This window comes from Acyrthosiphon pisum, chromosome A2 (genome assembly GCF_005508785.2).
Source record: "Acyrthosiphon pisum isolate AL4f chromosome A2, pea_aphid_22Mar2018_4r6ur, whole genome shotgun sequence".
NCBI classification, from domain to species: domain Eukaryota; kingdom Metazoa; phylum Arthropoda; class Insecta; order Hemiptera; family Aphididae; genus Acyrthosiphon; species Acyrthosiphon pisum.
The window spans coordinates 53,873,398-53,896,925 of NC_042495.1; positions in this window are offsets into that span (position 1 = coordinate 53,873,398).

The window sequence follows — 23,528 nt, forward strand, 5'->3', positions numbered from 1 at the left end:
GTATCTACCTAGTTTATATTGCAGACACCTTTTGTACGTAATTATTTGTGTAACAATGTTTATGATATTAAAATTGGTTTCACAATGATCACGCTTAATTCTCCAAAAGTTGGAAAAAAAGTTTGTTTGTTTTTGATGAACTAAGTTTTTCTTTGAATTTGGTTACAGCCCCTATACCTTGAAACCGTTTCTCCGCATCATATTACAACATCGACAACACTCTAACACTTTATAATATAAAACTAAGCGGACTGCTTCCAGTGTGTGATTAGAATTTTTGAAACATTTGGTTAATTGGTTAGGTTCATTTTAATTATAATGTGCTTGAAAAGCATGCCATATCACAAATTCCAACGGTTACTATATTGTACCTATATTATATATACTTCCATTAACAATATCAGATTTCAGAACCCGCGAGGAATTAACTTCAATTCTAATCAAAATATTATTTATACAGCCCATCAATCAAGAATGCTAATGAAGAAATTTAAATAATTTAAAATATATTTTTAGGTTTTTTGTACGTATATTATAATATACTTACACCAGTATCATAATACGTATGTGCACATTACACATTGACATTGCACATTGCACATGAACAGAACAAGTTCAGCAGAAAACAGAAACTATTTGAAAGTTATTTCAGCGATACTATCAGTTCTATTAAATAGTTTTTCAGTAGGTTATTATTAAAAAAAAACCAAGGAAGTCGTTCAGTAAAGTAGATTTTGAATGTTCCTCGAAAGGACGTATTATAATTGAATCGTTCTACATATACCAAAAACGATTCTGATCGGAGACCATAATCTCTTTTCTAAGGATATTTTGTAATTTATTTTTTTATTATTAGTAGTCCCTACGGCTGAATTATATTTTTCTAAAAATAATGTATAATATATTAATAGTGTGTTATTAATTATTATAATATAATATAATAAAATATATTAATGTAATAATAACGTATGAGTCAATACGTATTTAACATACAGTGAATAACAGTGTGAATAAGGTTGAGATATAAAATCAGTCTATATATTTTGTGTTTAGAAAAGCATAAAATATGTAATCTGTGAAAAGTTTCAAGTCCTTACGAGGAATATTATTTTTAATTAGGTACAATATAAATACGTAATAACTTAAATTTCAATGGGAAAAATCGTTATTTTTTTTTATTTGAGTATCCAATTTTCCAATTTTGTGAAAATTAGAAATTCAGATGACTATCACAACAATTTGGACCAATATGTATGGTCCAAATATAATGTAATATACCAATATATGTTCGATATTTTTAGAATACTCTAAAAATAACATATTGAGTACCTTATGGCTTATATCATAATTTCAAGTTTCAGTTATATTCAGCATTATTCAGCTACCTATATATTAGGTATATTTATTATGATTTTATAACTACAAGATAATTTTCAATTTTCATGGTTTTAAATCACTATAAGTACAACTTATGAAGAACCTTGTATTACATTTTTCAACACAAATAGTAATAGAAAAAAACTATCAAACTCCAATAAATAGCTCAAAATTAGCCTAATTATCTTGAAAACTTTATTGTGAATAGAAAATTATAATTTCAGTAATAGTAGAATATTTAAAGATTTTATGCTTAATATTTTTTGAACAATAAGAAAATAACAAAAACCGTTTGAATATCCAATGCCATCCAAATTTAATTTAGAATTTACAAAACGATCATAAAAATATTAACATGCATAACACTAAATTATTTTTTTAATTCCAGTAAGACATACTTATATGGAATATTGTATTATATTTTAAACTCTTTGTTATTACAATTTTAAAATAACCATATGTATTTTTAACAGATTTTCATGATTTTGACAAATTTCAAAGGCTTATGAAGTTTTCATAGTTTCCGTAATGACAATACCTATGAAAACTTTGTATTTAAATTTGTTTTCGTCATAACCAATAATTTAAATAAATTAAATAAAACATTAAAAACAATATACTTTAATCAATATGTACTTCAAAAAGAGTCAAAATATTTTAATTAAATTATTGTATTTTATTTTCTAAGATAAATAATTGGTGAAACTTTCAAATCTATTTAGTTATTATGTAATTTACAAATCAGACTTTGCATAAATATTCCGTCGTATCTGTAATGATTTTTTTTCTTGAATATTTGTATTTTAGTAAGTACATATTTTATTTTTAAGTTTTGTAATTTTTTACTTCCAGTACCTATCAGCGAGATCCAATTCTCTACCTAAAATTTTTACGTTCAGAATCTATTTTATCAAATATTTCTGGTCACCAAGAAAAATATAAGTTTTTCGTCCGAACTATTGGGGTGAAAAGCTCAACCGACTGTAGGAAAAATAGAAATACAATATAGAGTGTTAAATGTTCGAAGAAGATATAAATATCCCGAAAATTACTTTACCAGTGTAAAATCACACGTGAGACTTTTAAAGTTATTTGAAACAATGTTTTTAATTATCTACTCGTGCAAATTTGATACAGACTACTGACTTTAATTCTTCATTAACGTACAGTACATCGGTGTACTAGTGTTATTTTGTTAAGCCCTTTGGCGTTATATTTTAGAATTAATTGTTCAATTTTGACAATAATCTTTGCTATCTTAAACATGCATTTACAACAATTTAGATACTTAACCTAACAAGTTTGTTAGCAGTCGATTATAAAAATGTATTCAAATATTTAATACTTTAATATATATTATGTGGCATATTCCTTATATTAGAACTGTTAACTCAAGAAAAAATTTATCGATTAAATTCCAATAAATTTTGAATATTTTGTGAGTTTAAATTAACACATTGATTGCTATTTGATTTTTATTTGTATAATAAAATTCAGTTAAAAATAAAAAAGGTGGGAAAGTGGATGTCGCTTTGCTGTACAGTAGGTTACTAGTGGGTCACTGTATAATGAATAGTATTACATTTGAATTCAATTATATAATATCACTGTACAAGAAAAACGATTCTGAACAAATCGTAGTACTATCATAGATATATTATAGTATACTTTAGAAATTTCAAGTACCCACGAATAATATTATACAATCACAACAACATAACTAAAATAGTTATTTTAGGTTTTTTAATATGTAATTTCGTCCAAATTTGAACTTAAAATGACTATAAAAATAAACTGCGCTTATGTATTTTTTAGATTTTTCGGTAACGTAACAGAATTAACTACTTACGTAAAATCTTGTTTTAAATTTTCAATCCTTAGATATAAAAAGTTGAATATTTTATAAATTTTTAACTACAAAATAATTATTCAATTTTAAATTTGATACATTTTGTCAAAATTCGATCTTTAAATGCTTATAAAAAACATTGTGCCGATGTATTTTTAATATTTTTCAACTTCTATTGTAACAATATTTCAGGAGCCTTGTCTTAAATTTTTACACTTTTTGGCCCTACAGATAAAACTTTATTGATATTCATAGAAAAAAAATAAAAAAAATTGAAATATGAAATTGTCCGTCAACAGCTCAAAACAAGTCAAAATATTTTGAAAATTTTATCAAGTATAAGAATTGGTAAAATAAACATTTAGTGAAATTTTCATGTTTCTACAGTAATTCGTTTTTGAATTACAATAAAATAAGAAAATCACTACATGAGAAACCGATTTAATATCCAATGTTGTAAAAATTTGAATTTTAAACGTTCATAAAAATTTAATTTGACTTTCTCATAGACATTTTTTTTTTTTTTTGATAAAGGTAGATAATCTTATAAAAAATCTTGTATTACATTTTAAAATCTTAGATTTAAAAAGAAAAATGTTAACGAATTCTTAACTCAATATGATTTTTCCATATTTTGTTAATTTTTTGAACTTTAAATGCTTATAAAAAAAAACTGTGACTAAGGTTTTTAATATTTTTCAAATTTTATTGTAGTATTTTATAGCCTTGTATTAAATTTTCAAGTAATTTTATTTACATTCATAGAAAAAAATTAATAAAATAGGAAACTGAAAATGCCCCTAAACAGTTCAAAACAAATCAAAATATTTTGAAAATTTTATCATGTATAGATAATGGAAATATAAACAACCAGTGAAAATTTCATGTATCTATAATCTGTTATCTAAAAATCGATTTTGCCCTCGAATTCCCGTTTTTCCTTAATTTTTCTTTTGTTTTTCACTATTGGGAATTTTAAATTCTGACCACCCAAAAGTACAAACTAGGTTCACTTTCCCATCGAACAAGATACTGAAGTTGAAAATCGAAGCATTATTTCGACTACTAATCATGTACACAGGCACAAAAATAAAAAAATAAAAAAACACACATCATTGTAAATTCAATACATTCATCGTTCCACTTAGAATCTGATACATAAAATTAAATCTAATAACGTAACCAAATATTCAAAATTCCCTACATTTCTCAAAATTAGTTAGCTTTTTTTTATTTAATCTATACTACAATAAATTAAAATTACTTATTATCCAACTCCCATAGGTACAGATAATACAAATCATAGAAGTCAATTCAGATAACTTCAAACTAGTTGAGTCCTAACTCTAATCCTCTTTGTCTGCTTCATTTACGGTTTCTTAGAAGTTTGACCAACCAGAATTTTCCTTTAAATGGGCCAGTAAACAATTAACTCCTTACATAATACATTCAATGGACAATAAACTGTACCCAACTTTACTATCAAAAATTAATAGTTTCTTACTTCAATATAAAATGTGTTCAACCAAACAATTAAACCAAACTAAGCATATCTAAATAGTAAATACCTACTCGAATAATACTTATTACTTGAATACTATATTACTGGATCAGTTTAAATTATCAGTTATAACTTCTTGTGTTGTTATTTAGGTTAGAATCGCAGCCCTATTATAAAAACAGAATACAAATTATCGAGTGCAAAACTCTGTTTTATGAAAATACATGTAATATGAGAATAATTATTATTAGTATTAATATTTTAAAATAAAAACATTTTTTTAAATGCACTGTTTAAATGTAAACATTTAAAAAAAAAATAAAAAAATATTAAATACCAGACAAGTACAGAAAAAATATTTTATTAGAAACTGAGAATTTAGTACGCAATATAGGAGGTTCTTAGCGTATACCAACCTCATCATCGAGTAAGGCACTGTAATTATTAATTTATGTGTGAATTTTGAATTTAATAAAATCGATTATCTGAAGATAAGAGTGGAACAGCATATAGGTATAGGTTGAAGTAATTTATAAATGGTATATAACTGTATAAATAATACTTAAGTCATGTTATACTTATTATAATTTATAAGGCAATACTTAATACCTACCAATATACCGTATAATGGCGTAAATAGAATCGTCGCACAAAGACCTTAAAGTTAGTCTGAATATTGTTAAGACTCTCCAAATACAAGAAAATAATTATGAAAATAAAAAAAAATTTGATTACTCTGGGTGAAAAGTATATACGAATAATATATTTCAAATTACAACAAAATAACTAAAATTGCTAGAGAATTAATCGTTATGTTTCGTTAAACCTTTGTCAAAATTTGAACCTCAATCCCTCATAAAAATACAATTGTGGCATTCAATATGATTATTATTTTGTAGGAATAACTTATGAGTTATGAGAAATACTAAGTTAATTTTTCTTGATTTATGACGAAGAAAAAAAGTTTTTAACAACATAAATAATATATCGAAAAAACGAAAAAAGTCACACCGCTGATCGCTGTAAAATCAATGCCAGAATTAAATATTCTAAAACAAAAACTATAAGAAATGTTCTTAATTAAATTATATAACGCATAACTAATTACCTATTTTAGTACTAATATTAGTACTTAGATGAATGAAACAAAATTTGATTACCTACCTAATTTAATTATAAATGCAAATTAGGAATACTACTATATTTATTATGATGTTTAAGTATGACAATTGTCTATATTATTTCATAAAAATGTATTTCTTCGTTTAAAAAAATGCATTTATATTTCGATACATAAAAGCAATAAAATATTGTATGTAAAAATATATAACAATATTTCTAATATTATAAGGTACTTGCCATTTATTTTAATAATAATCTGGTTTATATGGCTAACCATAAATAACCATAAATATAATATATGAACCATGAAATTCAATGTGATACACGTAATAGTAGAAACTATATAGTGGCCATGACTCTTTTGACTATCAAGCTATAGTAGCTACTATGACAAATAAAAATTGATTTCTAGATATTTAATGAATAATAACATTTTATTTCGGTTTTTATCGAACCTATTTGCAGTCTACATTTATCCAAATAATCTGTTAAACTGCTCTTTCGTTATAATAATATTATATACATGGATATACCAGCTACACCAAATGGAAAAAGAAAAAACTTTTCAAATACTAATATCGCATCCAGACCTAACCTTAATTATGATTCTGATAAAAATAATCTATGTTAGTGAGTTTTCAAGCAGCGCAATACACACAGCGTGGAAATCTAAATGATAAATACAACAATATGGCGGAAAACCATTAAAAATCACAATACTACTGTGGTAATAAACGGTGATAGAAAAAAAATGCATCAATACAAGTTAATGTGGAAATAAAATAAGCGCAATGAAAAAAATAAAATCACAATAAACCTTTTAAATTTTAAATTCCTAAATAATAAACATAATCCATTTATCAACAGGATTCCTCCAATCAAATCGCTTGAAAAAAAATGTCCGCAGCACGTGCTAATATTTTCTATTTGTATTGTGGGAGTTCTGATTTGTATAAATGGATTTTGTTAGGTAACAACTTACAACGTGATAAAAATTATAGAAATACTATTTTAGCTTTGTCACATTATTATACGTATTTATTAGTTCAGCTCAAAAAAAAAACCATTCATCTTGTCGAATTGTCCCTTTCACCAAAATAATGTATCCTGTCAATAAAGTTACCATACTAACCCAACCACACCAGTGCAAATTCCATTAATTATTTCGTTTGAATTTACTTTAACCGACGTTGGCCTGACTACACGTAGTCGAACAAACATTTTCTTTGCACCACTTGACGGTACACGCGTGGATTACACGAACCCCTGTTGCTTCCAAAACTTCTGCCACAACCACCCACAGTCTTTTCTATTTCCTGAGAGCACTCCTATATAAAGTAAATCTTTTAACCACTGAACTCAAAAATGTCAAGCTTTAATTTTATTTAGGTAACCTTTTTTTATATTCATTTTTGTATTAAGAGCATGCTATCGAATATTTTTGAAAAAAGAAATCATTACGTTTATAGAGTACTAGCTGATCCCGTGCACTTCGTTGCGCGTTAAATGTACCAACTCTATATGACTCAAACTTTGTTCAATTCATTATTTAATATTTGGTGTATATAGTGTTCAAAATTTATCTTAACTTTTCTGTTGCCTGGAATAAAAATTCTGATTCGCATCAGTATATTATCAAGTAGGCCAAAGGTTCCCATACTGTGCGTCGCGATGTGTTGTCAGGGGAGCCGCGGCTGCGCCTCGCTGCCGACCACGGTTAAAGATATACATATATATATATATAAGATATTATATAGATATACATATATATAAGTATATCTTAAACCGTGCTGCCGACTATGTTATCTGGTCTAAAAATAAACAACGATATTTTACGATGACGAACACGGTCATTTTGATTACCATTATCTTGATTATTAAAAATGCTGCATTCCTACAATTATAATTTGTTCTATTTAGAAGAAAACCACAAGTATATGATTGGAAAACCTCGCGATTATTTTATTAGAAAGTTAAAAGAACTAAAACAGGAAAAAAGTACGTTTTTCAATAATGCATTAATACCAACCAATGCTTTGAGAATGCATCTTATAAAGTGTCCTATAGAATTGCGAAATTTAAGAAGCCCCATACCATTGCAGAAGAGCTTATCTTACCGGCTGCTATAGATATGGTAAATATTCTGGTTGGTGAATCTGCTCGGAAATTACTCTCAAAAGTGCTTTGGTCTAATTAAATCTATTCTAATGTCAAAGTCAAATGTACCATTTTTAATTTGTAAAAAAATTAAGTCATGTTGTTTTGATGAACATTATCAAGCATATAATGCAACCATCACATCAAATGTTGTATGCATTGCACTTAAAGATTTAGAAAATATGAACCCTATTCATCATAATATTATATCTAATGGGTTAACATTTATTAAATTGAAATTATAATTTTATGTGTATTATGAGCCTATATTTCTATTTTAATTATTATTACTATGTATCATGTATGTATGTATGTACCATATGTATTATCATGCATGGATAATGTTTAATTAATTATTTCTTAATGTATAATTTATAATTTATAAGAACTACATTGTTTCATAGTTATTTTACTGTATGTACTTAATTATAAAATTTATACAATGTACTAAACATGTTTTATAAAATTATTTGTGAATAAATACTTGTTAAAAGTGAAACATTAATATACTAAATATACCTATAATTTATTTTTTTTGATTGGATACCTATAATTTCATACTATTTTTAGGTATTTTGCTTAAAACAAAGTACCTTTAGTATAAAAAAAATATAATATAGGTCTTATACTACACTTTTTTTAAGTGACTATAACATTTTTTGATAAACCAACCAACTATAGTTTTGGTTACTAGGTAGTTACTACACTTGTAAAAATAGGTATTTCAAATTAACAGATACAAACTAGTTGAATTAATTTGAAAATATAGTTAGGCCAACAATTTATAACATTGTAAAAGTAACATTTTAATAAGTTGGTATAAATACTTTGTAAAAATGTGATTACTATAATAAATTGTTGGCTACTCCAACCATGAAATATTGTTAAGCCAACTATTGATGAAATTGTAAAAGTAACAATTTAATTGGTTATTTTGACTACTTGGAAACAATGTATTAACTATAATTTTTGGCTAAGCCAACTAAAAAATATAGTTGACAATAAGAGTAAAATATAGTTATATTAATCAAATAGTATTGTTAAAAAAATAGTATAATATTATGTGGTTAAACCAACTAAAATAATTTAACTAAATACATTTAGTACATTCAACAATAATTAATGTTGTCTCATATGTAACTCTGAATTATTATTGTTGGTTCAACCATCAAAATTGTTAAACTAGCTGTTTAGTTTTTTCCGTGCAGATGGCGCCACTATTGTATTTTTGACATCCAGGTATCCTACTTTTCCGGTGGATTTTTCTAAAATTGTCTTTCATAAGAACCTTCTCCGTGATATCTATATTCTTTCGTTTAAAAAAAAATCAAGAAAATCTGATAAGTAGTTCCAGAGTTTAGCCTGTAGGGATATTTTCATTTCAAATTTATATAGTTTGATTGATAATAAAAAAAAAAAACAAAACAAAATTTATAGATACTGAAAGTAAAATGTGTTGCCCGAATATAACCGAAAGGTGTACAAAGTACTAGGAGTTACCAAATTGGTTCCCGTTTGAAATTATATATTTTAAAAGATGAGCTGAATTGATTCCCGTTTATATTTGTCATTTGAGATGAATCATGGACGCAGCTACGGTCGAGTTAATTTTCCCACATAAAATAGTGAAGTACGCATATTTTCATTTCCATTTTTACAGGCTTAGAACTGTCAACTTCAAAGTAAAGTTGATATGGTTTAAAATGTGCGTTAACGCGTGTATTATATTCTATAGTTTGAGTGGAAACCAACCATTAAAATATTATGAGACACTTTAACAAAATGTAAATAAATGCAAACAAAGTACCTACATAGTATAAATAGGTAATACCTGATGTATACCTAATAACATTTACCTATGATGGTAAGTATTCAGTAATATTTTATAGTATGTAGGTACCCACATCTTAATAATAATTAGCATTTTTGTAGGAGGTACCTTTTTGTGATAGGTATCAGTAGAGTTCATAGAGTGCGTATTTTCTCTTATAACATTAGTTAACTACTACAGTTATTAGGTACATAATATTATATATTATGCGTAATTTACACTGAATGTAATTCTACAATAATTATATCAATATTTCAATACTGTATAATATGTTATGAATTAGTTTAATATCGTTACACTGATCAATTACGAGATATATTGTATATATATATATTATATATATTTTTACAATGAATTTTTATTTGGCATTTTAATTCATGTTTATTATAATTTTCATAATGTTTAATAACTTACTATTTTGTGGTAGGTAACTTATATGATTAATACGATCGTATACGGTTACTATGGGTTTTGAAATTTAATATTTTTAAGAAATTGAGTTAATTTAGGTACAAACCCTTACAGATTATAGCGTCTAAAACCAAACCATTGAATGTGTAATGATACTATACGTAATACGCATAAATACGTAACAATATAACAATCATATTATTATTAAGACATGAAACCGTAATACAAAAGGGGTAGGTAGATATAGATACATAATATCGAGTACCTACTGTATATATAGTTCGGATGCGCATAGAATTAAACACCAGGACCGACCCATAATATAATATATAGGGCCACTCTAACCAGTAAACCTTCTTAGTTTTAAGTCTATACTTTACCGTTCACCAAAATACCAAATCGATGAATATCATAATAGGTCAACGTGGCAGTATAATAGTGCACGTCAAAAGGCAAAATCTAATAATTCTTTTCTGTACCTCGTCCCAGACATGAAGCCGTCGATCGTATATCGTTCGCATAAGCCGTCAGATGTATTAAAATTCATATATACCTACGTAATACGTATAATACAATATATTAATATGTTAGGTACGTGTATAATTACTCTACACCGGTTTGTACCTGCACCGGCTCTTGTCGGTACGTTTCCTGGTCACAGGACCGTCGTAATCGAGGTCTGACCTAATTACAGAGTGGGTAATTATTATCGTAACGCGCACATCCAGCACTTTTAGTCGGATTAATGGAGGCGCCCGACATCAATAATCACAAACCCGTGTACGGAGAAGGGATCGTTTGATTTATTATTATGATTAAAATCCAGATTTTTGTGCAACAATCGACAGTAAAATGAGCATAATAAAATTTTGGTGAATTATAAATTAACTAAAGCCAGGTAGGTATATACTTCAAACTATATTTTCATTACCATTTATTTCGTATTATAACATATACGAGTATAACGTGTATGTAGTGATGGGTACCTACTACCTATATAAATTATAAAGTATAATATAAAATGTATTCTAATTTACGTTTAAATATTAATTGTTAACATTTACTACCGTGAACATTTTTAAGTTGTTTTACTGGGAGTGAAAAGTTTTTTTGTTTTATTGCAACCGCGATCTATCAGTCATATACGGTTGTCACATCTTCGTTATTTCTTTATTACATCGTATTATATTAAGTCCATTGACAATGATAAAGTAACAAAAACAGCGAATAATACCTACAACAGAACCTACCTAAACTACCTCACTATTGTAATACAAAAACGTATATTCGTGGATAAAATAAAATGTAAAATGTCGTACATTCCGATGCAAAAATCCTGAAACGTGCCGTTATGTATACGTAATGAAACTTTGATTAAATTAATCTATTTCACTTGAGCTAGATTTATAACTTTTTTCTATAGGTTTTTCGGAACACGCAGTGAAAAGTTACGCTTACACGAGATTCCGGTCTTTAATTATTATTATTATTTATTATACTGCATAAGGGTACGCGATTTTGGTGCGTATCGACCCGCTATAATACAAGTATAGCATAGGTATATGTACGCGGAAATATTACGCTACCACAGAACAAAAATATATTCTGTTACAATACGACTACAAAAAGAGAAAAATCTGTAAACGATTACGTGTTGACGGCCAAAACAAAAATAACATTATGTGCGATTTACCGCGACTGAGAAACGCATAAATGAGCGAGCGCCGAGCAGAGGGATGACAAAATTAATAACGCGGTGCGTTAAAACGGAATGCGAGCAATAATAATTCGTCGTCGTTTGAATGATTATTGGCGATGAAGTACAGCTAATGCCGTCGACAGTTTTTGTGGTTCGATCTTCGCGATAACATTAAAAAGATGCGTACACCGGTGCTAAATATCGGAACGAATGAAGTGTGGCTGAAATGGCGTATCTATAAATCTATTTTTTTTTTCAATAACGGATGCTAACCTAGAGGCAATCATCCTCCACCCTATAATAATCTTTTTTTACAAAACCCATATAATATGCCTACCAAAATAACAGATCGCGGCTTATATACTAATTTATTGTCTTTGTTTAATTTATAAAATACTCTATGTGACATGTTACAAAAAAAAAGATTAAAGAGTAAAAAGAAAAACCATCAACTTGCAACAAAGTGGGTGCTACAGCACCCCAATATCCACTCTAATTCCATCCCTATCCATGTGTATAAATTGTACCTATATATATATTTAAGTAATGGTTTGTAGTTTTTCAACGAATTTCCGGATGCAATGGCGCCCAACTTGAGCGGCGCGCTAAAACGGAGTGCGAGCAATAATAATTCTTCGTCGTTGGAATTATTATTGGCGATGACGTACATACTAATGCCGTCAACTGTTGTTGTGGTTCGATCTTCACGATAACAGTAAAGATGCGTACCACAGCGCTAAATATCGAATGAAGTGGCACAGCGGCGGATCAATAATTATATATTTTTTTAATTTTTTCCAATAACGGATGCTCAGTTATTGGCGATCATCCTCTACCTTTTAGTAATCTTTTTTACAAAACCCATATAATATGCCTACCAAAATTACAGATCACGGCTTATATACTAATTTATTGTCTTTGTTTACTTTTATAAAATACTCTATGTAACATATAACAAAAAAAAAAAGATTTAAGAGTAAAAAAAAAACCTTCAGCTTGGACCAAAGTGGGTCCTACAGTAAATCTATCCATATCCAGTGTAAAAATCGTACCTACATATATTTTTAAGTAATGGTTTGCAGTTTTCGACGAATTTTCGGTTGCAGTGGCGCCCAACTCCTATGAAATACGCGTCGATCGAATATTTTAATCTCAATTCTGGGTAAATTTACTATTTTTTTTAACTCGTTAACTTTATGAAAACTGATTAAAATTAAGTTCAAACTTTAAAGTTAAAAGTTACTTTTATATTTTTAACTACCTAGTAAAAGTCACTAGTTAAATAGAGAAATTATGAAATGAACCAGACTTTCCATCATCTATATCTATTAATTATAATATTATAATTATATAAATATTCGCTATTCATATTGACTGTAAATGTTGATATATTTTTTATAAAAAAAATATACCTAAATCGATTTAACCACCTTAACACCTCCTTGGGAAATGGGCACTCCGGAGTAATGTACTCAGTAATGACTACAGTTATAGTAATATTCTTAATTCTTACAGTAGGTGTGAATGCAGTCACACAACGTGCCAGTGGCCACGACGACGAAATAATAATAATCACTATCGCCATCGCGTATGATATACGGCCCCCACAGCCGCATCGAGTGAAAGAATATTATACGCGGAGCGGTCGCGACTGCGTCCGCATCTCGTAAATCATCGTTTAGAGGCCTCCGACCGAGAAATTTATAGCAATAATAATAAAATAAATAGTGCACAGAAGATTGGAGAAGCAGACGACGACGACGGGAAGGATAATGTAATTACGTTGATGGATATTGCCCGTGCTCGAGTGTCGGCGAAGAAGAAGATGAAAAAAAAACACCGCCGGATTCGTTCGCCGGCAGAACAATGCGATAGAAAAATCGCAATGGAAACATTATTTTTTCACTTTTGTTTTGTCTTTGACCATTAGTGCGATGATAAAACACACGGGCACACGCATGCTATTATTATCGTCACTGACGCGACATTCTCCCCGCGAACGGCGAACACTGCGTATACATGACTGCCGCCGCCGCGCCGTGCCACTACAACTATACGGAACATACAATACCTACGGATATTGTTATTATAATTATTATTATTATAAACGTGTAGTAGTGGTAGATTATACAATATTATACACATATGACAGTGTACTAACAGTAATAATAATGATAATAATATATGCACACGACGCTTTTTGGAATTTTCGAACCAGAAATAATATCCAAACGCACACGTGCCCTACATATGAGAATAGGTACGCGCACGTGTAAGAACATCGCACCACTGTAATAGTATACACGTGTAGTGTAATAATAATAATTTATGAAAAATAAAAAAATAAACGAATATCCGCGATCTAGATATTTTAAGGGAAGAAAAAAACAATTTTAGAATTCGTTACGATGACTACGGACTTTTACGCTCGCTTTAGGTGGATACACAAAAGTGGAAAATAAAACACTCCACAGATATCCGGGCTTGTATGCGCGTACAACATAATCGAAAGCGAAATTGATCGACTCTGAAGCTTTTGAAGCGAATTTTCTATACGTCTGTTTCAAAAAAACCTTTCCAAATGACGACACACACTCGTCACATCCATATTATATAATTTGCAAATATATTTGATAGTATACTTGAGCGTCGAACGAATCGTGCGAAAGTCACAAAATCATTGAAATAGGAAACTCGTTTATTTAAATTATTTTTAAATATAATATAATATTATATACTTATATCATAGCACATTATTATTATTACTCCACCTCGTTGACAAACATATGTATTTCTAAAAACTATTTGAAATTACCAAATACATTTTAAAATATTTGTATAACATATAATTTATAACGATTATCAATTTGTATAATTATTATCATTATTGGTTTGTTAACGACAAGCTGCAGTTTAAACACGGTTGTATAATTAATGTAATAGGTATACATGAAAGGAGAATAAGTTAACTATAGAACAATACGTAATAATATGATTAATAAGGTAAGATAAATAAATATACAAAGAAACAATTACAGGGGCGTGCTTAGAAATTTTGGATAGTGGGATGGGATGGGGAGGGGGGGTTTACAAATCTGGCAAAACCATTTTTTATTGTTTTTTTTTATTTATACCATTCAAAAGGTTCAAAATATATTAAAATTACCTATGTATAAAATTATTGTCGTATGTAAATTAATATATATGTAATATTCAACAAAAAAATCTTCAACGTTGTCGAAAGATTTTGTGTAAGGAGAGAACGAGTTTAATTAAAGATACATTTCAAGAAAGTTATCTTCAAGCCGTTGTTTTACATTTGAACGGCAAGCTACTTACTAATTTGGTTGGAAAAAATATTATTGATAGGCTAGTAATAGTAATTTCATATGGTGGAATAGAAAAAAATCTAAGTACCTATTCCTGTTTCACATAAAGCAACAGCAAATGAACAAGCATAAGTTATTTACAAAACTTTAATTGAATGGAATATGCAAAGCTCTGTCATTTGATACAACTGCAGTTAATAGTGGTCGATTGGGTGGTACTTGTGTATTATTAGAAGGCCTTTTAGGAAAAAAATTATTTTATTTGCCATGCAGACATAATATTTATGAGGTTATTTTACGAAGTTTTTAATGACCCATCAGATTGGAGTGAAAACTTATTTTCAAAATGCATTGAAAATAGTCTCTAATACTGCAGTAAAAGTTTAATTTGACTTTCAGATAGAAATTTTTTTTATATATAAAGGTAGACGTCATACTAATGAAGAATCGTAAATTAAATTTTCAAATATTATATTTAAAAAGAAGAACTTTTATGAATTTCAAACTCAAAATAATTCAGCTGAAGCACAATTTATATTAACATGAAATAAAAACGACAGAGTCTAGTCTATGATGGTGTGTGTCCGATTATAACGTGTTCAATGTTCACCATATTCATTTTACTTGAACATAGCCGCCAATCATAGCTATTTTCATTATAATGAGAATATAACATCTAACTGTAAGAAATAATTCAAAATATTTGCTCATTTGTTATTTTCTATCAACCATTAACTTAGAAAAATCTGTTTTTATACACATAAACAATATTATTCCAGAGTAGGTACTTACGATGAAATAGTTCATAAATAAAAACTATAACCTATCCCTTATATTATTTTTCGCGATAAAAAATACTTAAACATTTTCAAAAAAGCCTACTAATTCCAGTAGTTAGGTGTGTCATGGAGTATATTTTTGTTTCATTTAAATGAACATCTATTATTCAAATTCTAGATTACGAACACAAAAATGATTTATTATTTATTTTATTTTATAAACCAATGTAAATTATTCACTCTAATAAATGATAAAATGTTGAAATGTGATGACTCGAGTTCTTTTCTTTGTCGGTTCAATATATTATGTTTAACTATCACATGTTCATAGTTTTATAATATGTATATAAACATCAAAATAATATATAAATAAATCCTTCAACATAGTAGATATATTATAATAGTATTTTTTATTTCCTTTTTATATTCCGTAAAATTAAAGTTAAATGTATATTTTGATGACTTGCCATTCCTCAAAGTTGTAACTTATAAGCCATAATTTGAGTTATAAAATACATAACAACTAAACAAAACATAATAATGATAAAAAATGTATGCTCATAGTTTTTACTACTATATGAAAATTGATTTTAATATTAACCTACATTAACTTAAAAAATAAAAACAATGTAATTAACTCAAACAATGGCCAATTTTTTAAAAAAAAAGTTCCTTAATTATAAATATTATAAAATTTAGTGATCCAGAGGATATATTTTTGTTTAGTAAATCGTTATATTTTAGGTATAATCAAAAAATATAGCGTAAAATTTCCTTATGAGAACTTCAAACACGCATGACGTATTGTCACCATCTTACTTACAAATAACATTTCAACTCTTACGTTCAAAAGAAACCATTTTACTAAGTTATTTTTAATAATAAAGTAAATTGAACCTATTGGCTATTATGCAATTTAAAGATAAAAATATTATCAAGATCACTACGTGACATTTTTTCAAAATTTTAATTTCGAAGCGAGTTATGAGCACTTAAAAATCGTAAACTTTATTGATTCCCATCTTGAAAATAACAGAGCAAAACTGATTATTCTGAACGCAAAATTATTTCTACCTTTGTTATACGTATTTTTGTAAGAGAGAGACGAGGTGTTCAGTAGATCGTATTAATAAATATAAAACCATTGTTTTCTTCAAGCAAACACATTTTAAAAATCCAGTTAAATATGACTATCTTATTAATGAATAGATAGTAGTAGTGTTAATAGGTATTTTTTCCCTGCTGCTCGCTTTAACGTCACTATACTGGACATAAATCGGCGGCCGTGTTATTTCACTGTTTGACGCTGGTGGTAAACCGGATCTTTATACTACCATCGATAATATGTATACAACATTGTATAGTACGGTAAAAATCGGTGGTTTTGTATTGAACTGTCGTCCATATATTATTTCAGTAAAACCTCCCTAGAATGAAATCTCAAGGAACCATAAAAAAAATGTAATATCGAAGACTTTAGAACATTTCTACTAGGGAAGGACTCTCTTAAGCAAGTTCCTTTACTTTTTATCAAACAATTAATATACCAATTATTGTTATAGTACAAGAGTACAAGACTTGTATAATATAATGTAATATCGTGATATTGGTAATATCGCATATTATTTTAAAATACACAAAACTACAAATTTCTTTATGTGCGTGCCCGGTCTGAAGAAATAAAACAAAAAACGCTAAAAAAAATTAAAGTTACTTCACCTAGTAGTAAACGTCTTAATTGTTTATACGTAAACAATAAAAAAGTATTTAAAATGTTAACTTATTCACATGTATACATATTTTTTAAATAGTTATCTGTTTCCTACCAACTAATATCAATCTAGGTACCACATAGTGATTTCACACAAAAATACAACTATATCATTTCAGGCATTTTAAAAAAATAATAATAATGAATAAAAACATAATACAGACCCCGGTCTTTGAAAACTCACATCTGCGTAAAATAATTATATACTTTATTATTATTTACTGGTTTGGGTGTATACTATTTTATGATTCTACAACAACGACTTAAGTTGAATTATTGGATGTAGTCGATCAGGTATTTGTCTTAAACCCTGTATTGAAACATTTTGTACCTATCCAAACTATCACGTAATCATAAATTACTCACTCAAATGTATTCAAATTTATGTAATATTGTGCATATTATCCTACAACTTACAAATTAATAAAGGACAAATACGCAAAAGTGGTGTACCTAAATTGCCTATCCATAACGCCGTGTTACAATAAAATAAATTAATTGAAAGAATTAATGACATATTTTATAAATTTTGTAACATAGTACTATCATACAGTAAAAAAATCTATTAAGTGCCCGTGATAACAAAATAACCAAAGCTAATAGTAAAATGATAATAATTTATAATTTATAATTTGAAAAATTTCATGTATCTATGGTTTTTTTTTTTAGGTACACCAAACAATCAAAATCAATTTTGTCAAAACTTGTATCTTACGTAAAATGTCCATTTAATCTCAATTCTTATTGTTTTACTCGTCGTTTTTTGAAAACTACTGGACATTTTTAATTTTTGACGTTTTTAAAGTACCAACTACATTCACTTTTCCACTAAAAAGAATATTGAAGTTGAAAATAGACGCATTATTTTATTTTGACTATTTATAGTGTATATAGACAAACACACACACACACACACACACACACACACAATCATCACACATTATTGTAAAATCATTGCCTTGATCGCTCTTCTCAGAATCTAATAATATTATGTAATAATAATTTATTGTCATTAGTAATTATTTATTATTAGAAAAGTATGTTAATATAAAATATAAATACTAAATAGTTAGTCAGTTAATAAAATTATCAATGCAATAAAACCTTATTTCAAAATATTTATTGTTTTTACTTTTTATATATAAATACTATTTCTGCTAAATTTAAGTTTTTAATACATTATAATTACATCAAAAAAATGATTGAATACAATATGTTACTCATATGTGGACATGTGACTGAAGATAACTTACAAACTAGTATAGTCTGTTAGATATAAAATATTAAAAACACTCTTTTGTACAATTTACCATTTTTTATATGGATACGGCCCTCTTGTACTAATAGTGCGATGTCACTAACACTGTGGCCACACAAGAAATGTTTAGTTTAGGCACAGAAAAATAGATTTCGGTCTTCGGTAACAAACGCATATTATCATATGTGGAGATTGATTCCACGAATAGCTTTATATTAAGTTATTAATAGAATGTTTTGTTGCCTAAATCATTGAAAATCTGTTTTCGAAAAAAAATTCCCACGAAAATGTTCTGCCCCCAAAAAATTCTGCCCGGGAAAATTGCCCTCCTTCATTCCCCTAAATACGCCACTGGAATAATGTTGGTTCAAATGTCGGTATGGAATAGTAAATAATCGTATTGTAACTTGAAAGCGTCCACCGAGTAGACTGAGCTAATGGTGATTCATTTTATTTTTTTCATCAAATAGTGTTCAAAATATGTGGTCCACAATCACTAAATAGTAAATTTATTCTTTCTTTGTAAATAGTTTAAATTTTTAATCTGTCTACCGCATAAAGATAACAAGCAAATTAACAATGTCATCTAACAATATAAATAGAACTATGAACATAATATTCCAATATTATACTTTATGAAAGTCCCATATCTGACAGTTGTTTAATTCATACAAGAAATATATTAATTATTATTGTAGGTACATCATAATTTTATATGACACATATAAAAATAATGAACCGATCAAGCGAATAATATCTATGTATTTAAAAATAAAAGATATCAGCAAGTTTAGTTTAAAATGTTTAATAAGTAATTAATTTATAACCTTATACATATATAAACAACTTAATACTCACACGTGTTTTATTTACACGGGTATACAGCAACTACACTACGGATAAACCACAAATTGTAAACAAAGGAGAAAACAACTAATTTATCACACTTAGTGATACATTAAGTGCAATTAATGGAATACAAAATTAATATGTTCCTAGTGATAAAGTAACCACCTAGACTACACGGAACAGCCACGGTGAACTTAATAATACATAATTATCGTTTAAGTACTTGTACTGGTTCGTACACAAGAATTATTGTTAATAACCGAGGAAAAAAACGATTTACGTAAATAACTCATGTAAAATTATAATCCATTAGAAATTCAGAAACCCCTATGTGTTTCTACTTACTAGAAATCATACAGAATATAGTATGCAGCCACGCACGTAAAACAATGCTATAAATAAAGGATAAAACATATTATTACGGTCCGCAAGGGATTTAAATTTACAATTTAAATTAAAAACACGATTATAAGACATAAAAAAAAACAGAATAATAATATATTAACAACAGAATTGAAAGGATATTAAACAGACTGAAAATTGAATACGCCAAGTCAACTCAGAGATACACTATATAATATTATATAATATTTAGCCATGTATATTATAATATGTGTGTTATAATATTTAAAAAGTACACACCAGAATGCCTTTGCTCGATGATTTCACTTTTTCACATTAAATTCATATAACGCTAAACATACGACAAAATCTGAAATGCGCATTATTATGTGCCTCCATATTGCGACACAATATAGTTTCCAACCTAAAAAATATGAAATCGTATAAAAACCTTATTATTCGTTACGTGAAATTATTATTTTTTTTTTTAATATGCTTTAGTTAATTTGTTATGTATAATTATTGAAGTATTATAGATATACTATTATGGACTAAGGTCTATTGAAATCTACTTAGAGTTTAGACTTTAGAGTAAATATTGCAAACATTATACATAATCTCAATATGTGTAAATAGTTAGTAGGTATATTAAAAACTATCAAAGTTACTGATTGATGAACAAACAAAATCATCTTTTTAACAAAAATACTTGTATAAAGTACTCTTTAATAATAATTGTTGAATAAACATATATAAATAACTAACGATGCTATATATTTTCGTACTTATGCCTGATGGACTAAAATTAATTTATTTCTGATCCTATCATTTAATTGAATTATAATTTATAAAGATATCATAATATTAGGTAGGTACCTATGTATTTCAAAGGATAGAACCTGATGGAGTACGATTCATCTTTCTGGGAACACGATTGTGTAGGTATTTAGGCGAATAATAAAATAATTCCTTAATCACAACACGTTTGCTAACTATAATAGGCTCGAACTATGTCAAACTTTTAATCGTACAATTTTCAAAACAACCAAAAGAAAAACCTTATTTTGAAAGTAAAAATAAATAAAATGTTATTTTACTCAAAAATCAATCACATAATACGATACTCACATCAATAAAATAATTATTATAATTATTTGAAAAAGAAATTTAATATGACAAGAAATTAGTATTGGATAGTAGTTAGTGAGAATCTATATAATATTAAAAACACATATTTTGATACATGTTTTTTAATGTTTGTTAGTATGGATTTCATTTTAAAAGACCGGTTATACAATTGTTTGTTTAATTCTAAATTTATTCTATGTTAATACAAATCAACTTGGATATAAGGTATCTATATTAGGTAGGTAATAGGTATACTTATGTTTAGAAACCTAAAATGTAGGGGTAAAAGTGTTTCTTATAATACACACGTATACACGTTTATTTCAAGGTAAAAATAGATACATAAAAATAATTTTGAGATCTGTATATTTATTACCTAATTGAAGTTTGATTACATTTTGAATTCGATTGAGCCGTTAGGTATACTTCTCAGTTCTTTAGATGAACGCAATTTCTACCATTGTTTCAGTTTGAAACTTCATTAATATTGATATTATTAATATTAGGTACCTAGTCTACATCGTATTGGAATGTGACTGTGTGAGCACTTTACCTCTATACAATTGGCTTCTATGTACATTTTATGAAAGCTTTCCAGACCAATATTGCTGTACTCCTATAAATGCATATTTGTATGCAACTTGGCAACACCGCACAAAAATAAAATGTATTTTTCATACGGAATCGTGTTATGAAAAATGTACAACGAATAAGCACCGTACGCAATCACAAATGTATTCTACCAATTTTAAAAATGGACGATTGCCTATATTATAAGTATTTATATTTAGTAGCCAGGGTGGGGGTCACCCCCCATTGATATTTTATTTAATATAAAGTTGCACACATATTTAGATTTTTATGAAATATAGATTTATTAGGATTTTTTATATGAAAGTAAAAAATAAAGAATAAAAAAATCTAAATAGAAGAGCAACTCTATATTTAATAAAAAAATCCATAGTTGATAAAAAATTTAAATAGAATAAAAAATAGATTTTATATAATATGCATATTTGATAAAAAATCTAAACTTTTAATACCATTTTGGACTGCTTTGAGTAAGGTGGGTGGACTAACTTCAGAACTTTGAAAGCTCGTATCTGAGTTTTGGTGGACTAGCAAATTCCGGGGATGGACTCGAGAGTACTAGCAAATTAAGACGAGACTTTTGATACTATTTTGTATCGGTTTGAGTTAAGTGGGTGGGCTACCTGAAGTTGGACCACTCTTGAATAGGGGCGAAAGGAACGACTAGCAAATTCCGGGAATGGACTCGCAAATTCTAGCAAATTACTCGCAAAATGTTGCCATAGATTTTGAATGGATTGTGCGAAGTTGGTGGGCCAACTTCATGAACCGCCGCCGTAATGGTCGTCACCCGTGCCCGCCGACTGCACTGGACCACCCACGGGATCGGCCGTGAGAACGTATAGAGCTGGCCAGCTTTATGTACGCACCTCGCCATCACGTACCACTCCCCTGCTTGTTATGTCTTGTCTGGTGTTTTTTACCTACCTGTATTGTTTTTCTGTTCATTAAATTCTCATTTTTCAAATTTTCAAACCACTTTGAGCCATTTATTTTGTTCAACATTTATATAAATTGTGTTAAGCCTACATATTTGAATATATTTTCAACTATTAAAATATGTGTTATTAAATTACATTTGTAGAACGAACTTTTTTTTTTTAGTTTTGATAGGTACACTTATTAAAAATAAAATTTCCTACAAAAACAAAATACTGTTTCTTTTTTTACGTATTAGAGTGTATTTTTATTTATTTCAACAGAATAATGGGCACCACTGAACATGGCACTAGTGTGAGGGCCGGTGAAATGTTATCATACATTGTTTTTGTTACGCACCAAATCTCAATAAAATATTATAATATTGATAGGTATTTTGGTCAGGTAAATGTAAAATAATGAATAGATAACTTGGGTAGTTGACCAGTTGGATTATTATTAGCCTAATGCACATATGCATATACATAGTCAAGAATGTGTCACGAAAGACTTGTTAAACTATGCCTTATGTGACACATACATTGACTATGTACATGGACATAAGGCTTTACGTATATTATAACTTTAATATAAGCAATGACATTTTAAAATAGTA